Raw genomic sequence first — 6,043 nt, 5'->3', positions numbered from 1 at the left:
ATATGGCATACATGAGTCGCAACTTTGGGTGTATCTGTCTTAAGGGTGTTTTCCGTGAGAATAACCTAAATGGGGAGATATAACTTGAATATGGATGCCACTGAACCATGGGCTGGGATCCTAAACTGAATAAAACACAAAAAGAAGAAAATAAGCTGAGTTCCACCATCCCCATCTCTTTGCTTTCTGATCAACCCAGATGAACAGAAATATCTGACGGCCCATCACTATCACTTACCTGTTATGATGAACTGGAACCTCTCAGCTTGAAAACAAAATTGATGCCTCCCACCCTTTAGTTGCTTCCCATCTGGCATTTAATATAATAAGAAGAAAAGTAACAAATGCAGTGAATATCTATTTTTTCTGTCAAAAATGACTTCTTTCATAATTATGGCTAAATTTCTACACTTTTGCCCAACACTGAAATATTTTCTGATCATTTCAAATGACTGATTTTCTTAAAGTTTATGGTTATCTAACATTTTAATAACAGATACTATTGTCTTAGTGTGATCTTGCTATATAACATAAAAACTGAAAAGTAAGACATTTCAGTAAGGAATGAATGCCAAAATTATCATACTGGATATAAACCAATTTATGAAAATTTTGTATAAGACTGTATGCATACATAGGTTTGTCTCAAATGGCTTTTTCCTCCAAAGGGGGCCATGCTGCAGAGAATTGACTGTGGAGAGGCAGCCGCAGAGGGAAGGGCTTTCCTGTGCCATCTTGGACAGGACCCTGGAAGGCGCTGCGGTCTCGAGATCGGCATGGCCCTGCATTTACTGACCTGGGGCGAGACTGCAGGCCCAGGAGACGTGGGAGAATGCGAGTGGTGACTATGGGCAGCCTCAGCAGTGATCTGGAGTAGCAGGCTCCCGATCTGGAATGGCAGGCTCTGAGCCGCAAAACAGAGCTAGGCACCCGGTGTTCCTTTCTTTGTGAATCATTCCTCCCCCAATGGTATAAACTATAGTAAATTCACATAAAGATATGTTATGTGGTTTGTCTGACTGCACGAGAGACCATGAGAGAACTCGGGCAACAACAGCCAAGAAGCAGATGTTTGAATAGTCACAAAAATCTTAAGGATGTTTATTAAAAGAATGAGATTTTTAGAGCTGGAGAGATGGCTCAGTGGTTAAGAACACTGACTGCTCTTGCAGAGGACCCCGGTTAGATTCCCAGCACCCACATGGTGGTTCCGAACTGTCCTTAATTCCAGTTCCAGGGGAATCTGAAGCCCCCTTCTTACCTCTGAGGGATTGCATGACACAGGTGGACTCACATTCATGCAGGCAATGTATTCGTATACACAAAATAGAAATAAAAAATAATAAAAAGAATGAGATTTTAATGAGTTTATTTTCTTCCTAATGATAGTATGTATGCTATAAATTATTTACAACAGATCATATATTATTGTGTATTCAGAGCAAAAAAGCTCCACTGTGAAAAAATGGGAGAATTGTGAGAAAACATATAATAAAATGTTGACAGTGATTATCCTGATTGACAGGAAAATGAACAGTGTTGCTTTCTATTTTATTATGGCAATTTGAAATTGTAATATGATGTATGTGTTATGAAACTATTTCTAACAACACACAGTACAGTGTAAAAATTCGAAGAAATGAGCTGGTACTTCTAACTCAGTGCTCAATTCCGAGGTAACTGTTCAGAGTAAAGAGCATTCTTTGTAGCAGTTTCCCCATGCTGTTTCCTTTCATTATTCTTAATTCCTAAAATTACATTTATTTATTGTGTGTATATATGTATGTCAGTATGTATGCACACATGCCATGGCTTCCATATGGAAGTCACAAGACAACTTACAGGAGTCAGTTTTTTCCTTCCAGCCTGTGGGTTCCAGGGATTGAACACTGGTCCTCAGATGTAGCAGCAAGTCCTGTTTTCTGCTGAACTATCTTGGAGGCCCTATTCTGGATCTTTACATAGATAGTTGTAGAGACAAATAAAAGCAATCTGTACACTAAGGAGTAGAGTTTTATTTAGAAATATCTGGATAAACTCGTTGCTGTGATACATGCCTAGAACTCTGGAGGTGTAGGCAGGAAAATGAGGAGTTCAAGGTTATTCTCTGCTACATAGTAAGTTGCAGGCCAGTCTAGACTACATGTCTCAAAAAAATAAGCTTTCACTCCACTATCTCAGGTCTGCTACTCCCCTTCTAAGTCCCCACATCAGGAGACTTTTTGAGAATTGCCATAGTGAATTTTATTTCCCACATCCTCCTAATGGTCCATCATCTTGTCTCTGCCAACACCCTTGTTTTCTCCTGGAGGCTATCCTAGACTTGCTGTGGTGTGCTCCATTTCCTACATCTCTTTGAGTCTCACCATCTCAGCTCTGTTAGAAGACTTGTGTGCCCCCCATATCTTGGAGATATCCATGATCAGCCTTGATGAGCACCCTTCCCCAATCCTCACTACACCCAGCCATCTTAGCTCTGTTAGCACCCTTATGTGTCCCCAGATCTACCATGGTGAGTTTCCTTTCCTACCCGTTCCTGTACTCCACCATCTCAGCAGTCAGACCTTCTTGAGTTACTAGGATCCTTGCATCCCAAAAGCTCCTCCACTATCTTCATCTAGCACCACCCAGGCCATCACTCTGCTGCTTCAGGACTGTGAACCTCAACTCAAAAGTTATACCTATTCCTAGATTAACTAAAACCTCTTTTTTTACACCCTATTTGCACATTAACATAAAGTGGCCCCAAAACTAAACATCTAGCACTACTCACCTGGGCCACAACCTAACAAGGTGGAGAAATAGCAAACAAAGATACAAACAACCATACAACAAGACAGGATCACCTATCCATACCAGGAAACACCACCAACACCACAGGTCCAGTTGCTTAGATCTCAACAACAACAGCAATAAGAGCAACAACAACAAATCAAGCAAATAAACAAACAAACGAAACCCAAAAGCAACATGAATAACCAAGATAATATGTTCTAACCCCATCATCATGTTTCCTGAGAATGGTAATCTAATGTATGTACTAGACAATTATTTCAAAATAGCGATTTTAAATATACTCAAGAGACAAAAAGAGGTTATGAATAAAAGAGTGAATGAAGACCATGTTGAATGAAAACAGCTGAATGAAATAACTAATTCAAAACATGAAATTATAATTAATAAAGCAATAGAATCTCTGATGAAATACTAAATTTAAACTAAAATGTGAAATTTAAAAAAATACATACAATCAAACAAAAAGTTTAGAGAAGAGATGCAAAAGGAAGTGGAGAAAATGGGGCAGAGACTATTGGATCTTGAAGACAGGCTTGGAGAAAAGGATCGCTCAACCAAAGAAAACGTAAAAATTTAAAACAACCCAGGAACAGCATATGTGAAATATCTAGAACACTGGGAAAAATGTCAAACCTACAAAACACAGGTGAAGAAGAAAAGGAAGAAGAAGAAAAAAAGAAGAAGAAGGAGGAGGAGGAGGAGGAAAAGAGGAGGAGGAGGAGAAGGGAGAGGAGGAGGAGGAGGAGGAGAAGGGAGAGGAGAAGGAAGAGGAGGAGGAGGAGAAGGAGAAGGAGGAGGAGAAGGGAGAGGAGGAGGAGGAGGAGAAGGGAGAGGAGGAGGAGGAGGAGGAAGAGGAGGAGGAGGAGAAGGAAGAGAGGAGAAGAAGCAACAATCCAGGTCAAAGGCATAGAAAATATTTTCAATAAAAACATAGAAGTAAAATATCTAGAGAAAGAGATACATATCAAGGTACAGGAGGCATATAGAACCACAACTAGAAACAACCAAGAAAGAGACTCCTCATGTCAAGCTTTGAGAAAGAAAGATCAAGTTACCTATAAAGGCAGGCTCACGAAAAACAATAACATGAAAAGAATAACAGAAGAGTAACAGCTTACATTTCAATGGATAATTTGAAAGCCAGAAGGACTAGAACCAATGTCATAGGTCATGAAAGAACACAGATTCTAGCCCAGAGTACTATACCCAACAAAACTATAGCTTGCAATTGCAGGAGAAAGAAAAAAAAAAAACAACTTTCCCTAATATAAACACATTTAAGGAATGTATGTCTACACAACCAGCTTCCAAAGTATACTTAATGGAATACTTCAGTCTGAATAAAAGATGAAACACTCTCAAAAGGCAACAAATAATGAATAAATTATTACGCCAGAAATGTCAAATAAAAGAGGCCCAAGAAAACAGCACCACGACTCAAACATACAGGAGTTAATAAACAGTGGACAATAATAACTCTCAATATTAATGGCTGCAATTTACCAGTAAAATGACAGACTGATTCGATATGAGAACAGGCTCTATCAATTTGCTGGCTCTATGGATTTGCTGGCTCCAAGAAACACACCTTGTTAAGGTTCAGATAGCCCTGCCCCCTCACCAACAGGGTCTCACTCACTTTGCAAGCTCCTGAGAAAAGGAATCCAGCTGATAAGCACCTTGGTCTTTGAAGTCAAGAGAAGCAGACTTTTCTCCACTGTTTGGCCAACACAGCAGGCTTCCCCTTTGAAAGAGGGCAGGTTTTAACAGTCCCACTCTCCTGCTTCCCCCAGCCCAACTTAAAAAAAAAAATCTTCCTGCCTTCTGCATCCCCAGAAACCTCCCCCTTTAAAAGACCCCAGCTCATGACCCAGGCAGACATTTTCCCTGCCCGGAAGGGAATCTGTCCCATGTGTTCCTTTGCTAATAAACTCTATTCTGATGGAGTTTTATCTGCGTCCTGGTGCTTCACCCCCCCATCAACTCTATACATTCGTTCTCCAGCTACTTTTGCCTATCACGACTCACTACCAATAATCAACACAATTTTAGGATAAAGGATAGAAAAAGATATTCTAAGCAAACAGCGAGGAAACAAGCAAAAAAAAAAAAAAAAAAAAGATTTACAACAAAAACCTGTTAGAAGAGACAGGGAAGGTAAATTTATGCTCATTAAAGGAAAAATACACCAGGAAGATATTACAGTCTTAAACATACATGCACCACAAACAGGTGCACCTATTTCATAAAACACAAAAAGATTATTAGACCTCAAGCCACACATTGAGAAGAACAGAGATAGTGGAGTAGTGCACTGTTACCAGTAAACAGCTGAATTGGATAAAAACTAAATACAGAAAACCTAGAAATAAATGACATCACAAATCAAATAGACCTAATAGACATCTACAGAATATTCAACTCAAACACCAAAGAAAACCCTTTCTTCTTCACAGCCCATAAACAATTTTCCCAAATTGACTACATATTAGAACAACAAGTAGTCTTCACAACGTTAGGAAAATTGAAATGTCATAATTTCATTCTGTTTTCTATCTGACAACAAATGATTAAAGCTCAGTATCAGTAACAATAAAACGGAGGAAAGTAATAGAAGGTAAGCCGTACGCTATTGTATAAATATTACATCAAGGGAGAAATCAAGAGATAAAGTAAAAAAAAAAAAATCCTAGAATTGAATGAAAATGCAAACACAACAACCAAAACCAGTGGGACCAATGAGGGCATTTACAGGAGGAAAAATGATATCTTTAGGTGTCTACACCATAAATTTAGACACATCTCACATACATAAGTTAATGATGCACTTGGAAAAATCAATAACGATGCCTAAAATGTAGAAGAGAAAAATAAGATCAAGGCAAAATTTAATGTAGTAGAAATGAATAAAACAGTTCAAAGAATCAATGAAATGAGGATGTGACTGTTGAAAAATGTAATAAAATTACCAAACTACAGTGAAATTAGCCAAAAGAAAGAGAAAGAAGACAAAAATGAACAAATTCAGCATTGAAAGGGCAAACATTACAACAGACCCCGAGGAAATTCAGAAAACCTTAATGACATGTTTAGGCCTATATTCTACTACACAAGAAAATCTGAAAGAAACGAATAAATGTTTAGATATATATGACCTACCAATTTAAATAAAAATGACATAAATAAATAATTTAAGAAGATTCGTAATAACCAATGAGATGAATATAGTGATTAAAAATCAGGGCTG

The sequence above is a fragment of the Nannospalax galili genome, unplaced genomic scaffold, assembly GCF_000622305.1.
Source record: "Nannospalax galili isolate Female #2095 unplaced genomic scaffold, S.galili_v1.0 scaffold105, whole genome shotgun sequence".
In the NCBI taxonomy this organism is placed as follows: Eukaryota; Metazoa; Chordata; class Mammalia; order Rodentia; family Spalacidae; genus Nannospalax; species Nannospalax galili.
Note: the sequence above shows the minus strand (reverse complement) of the source record.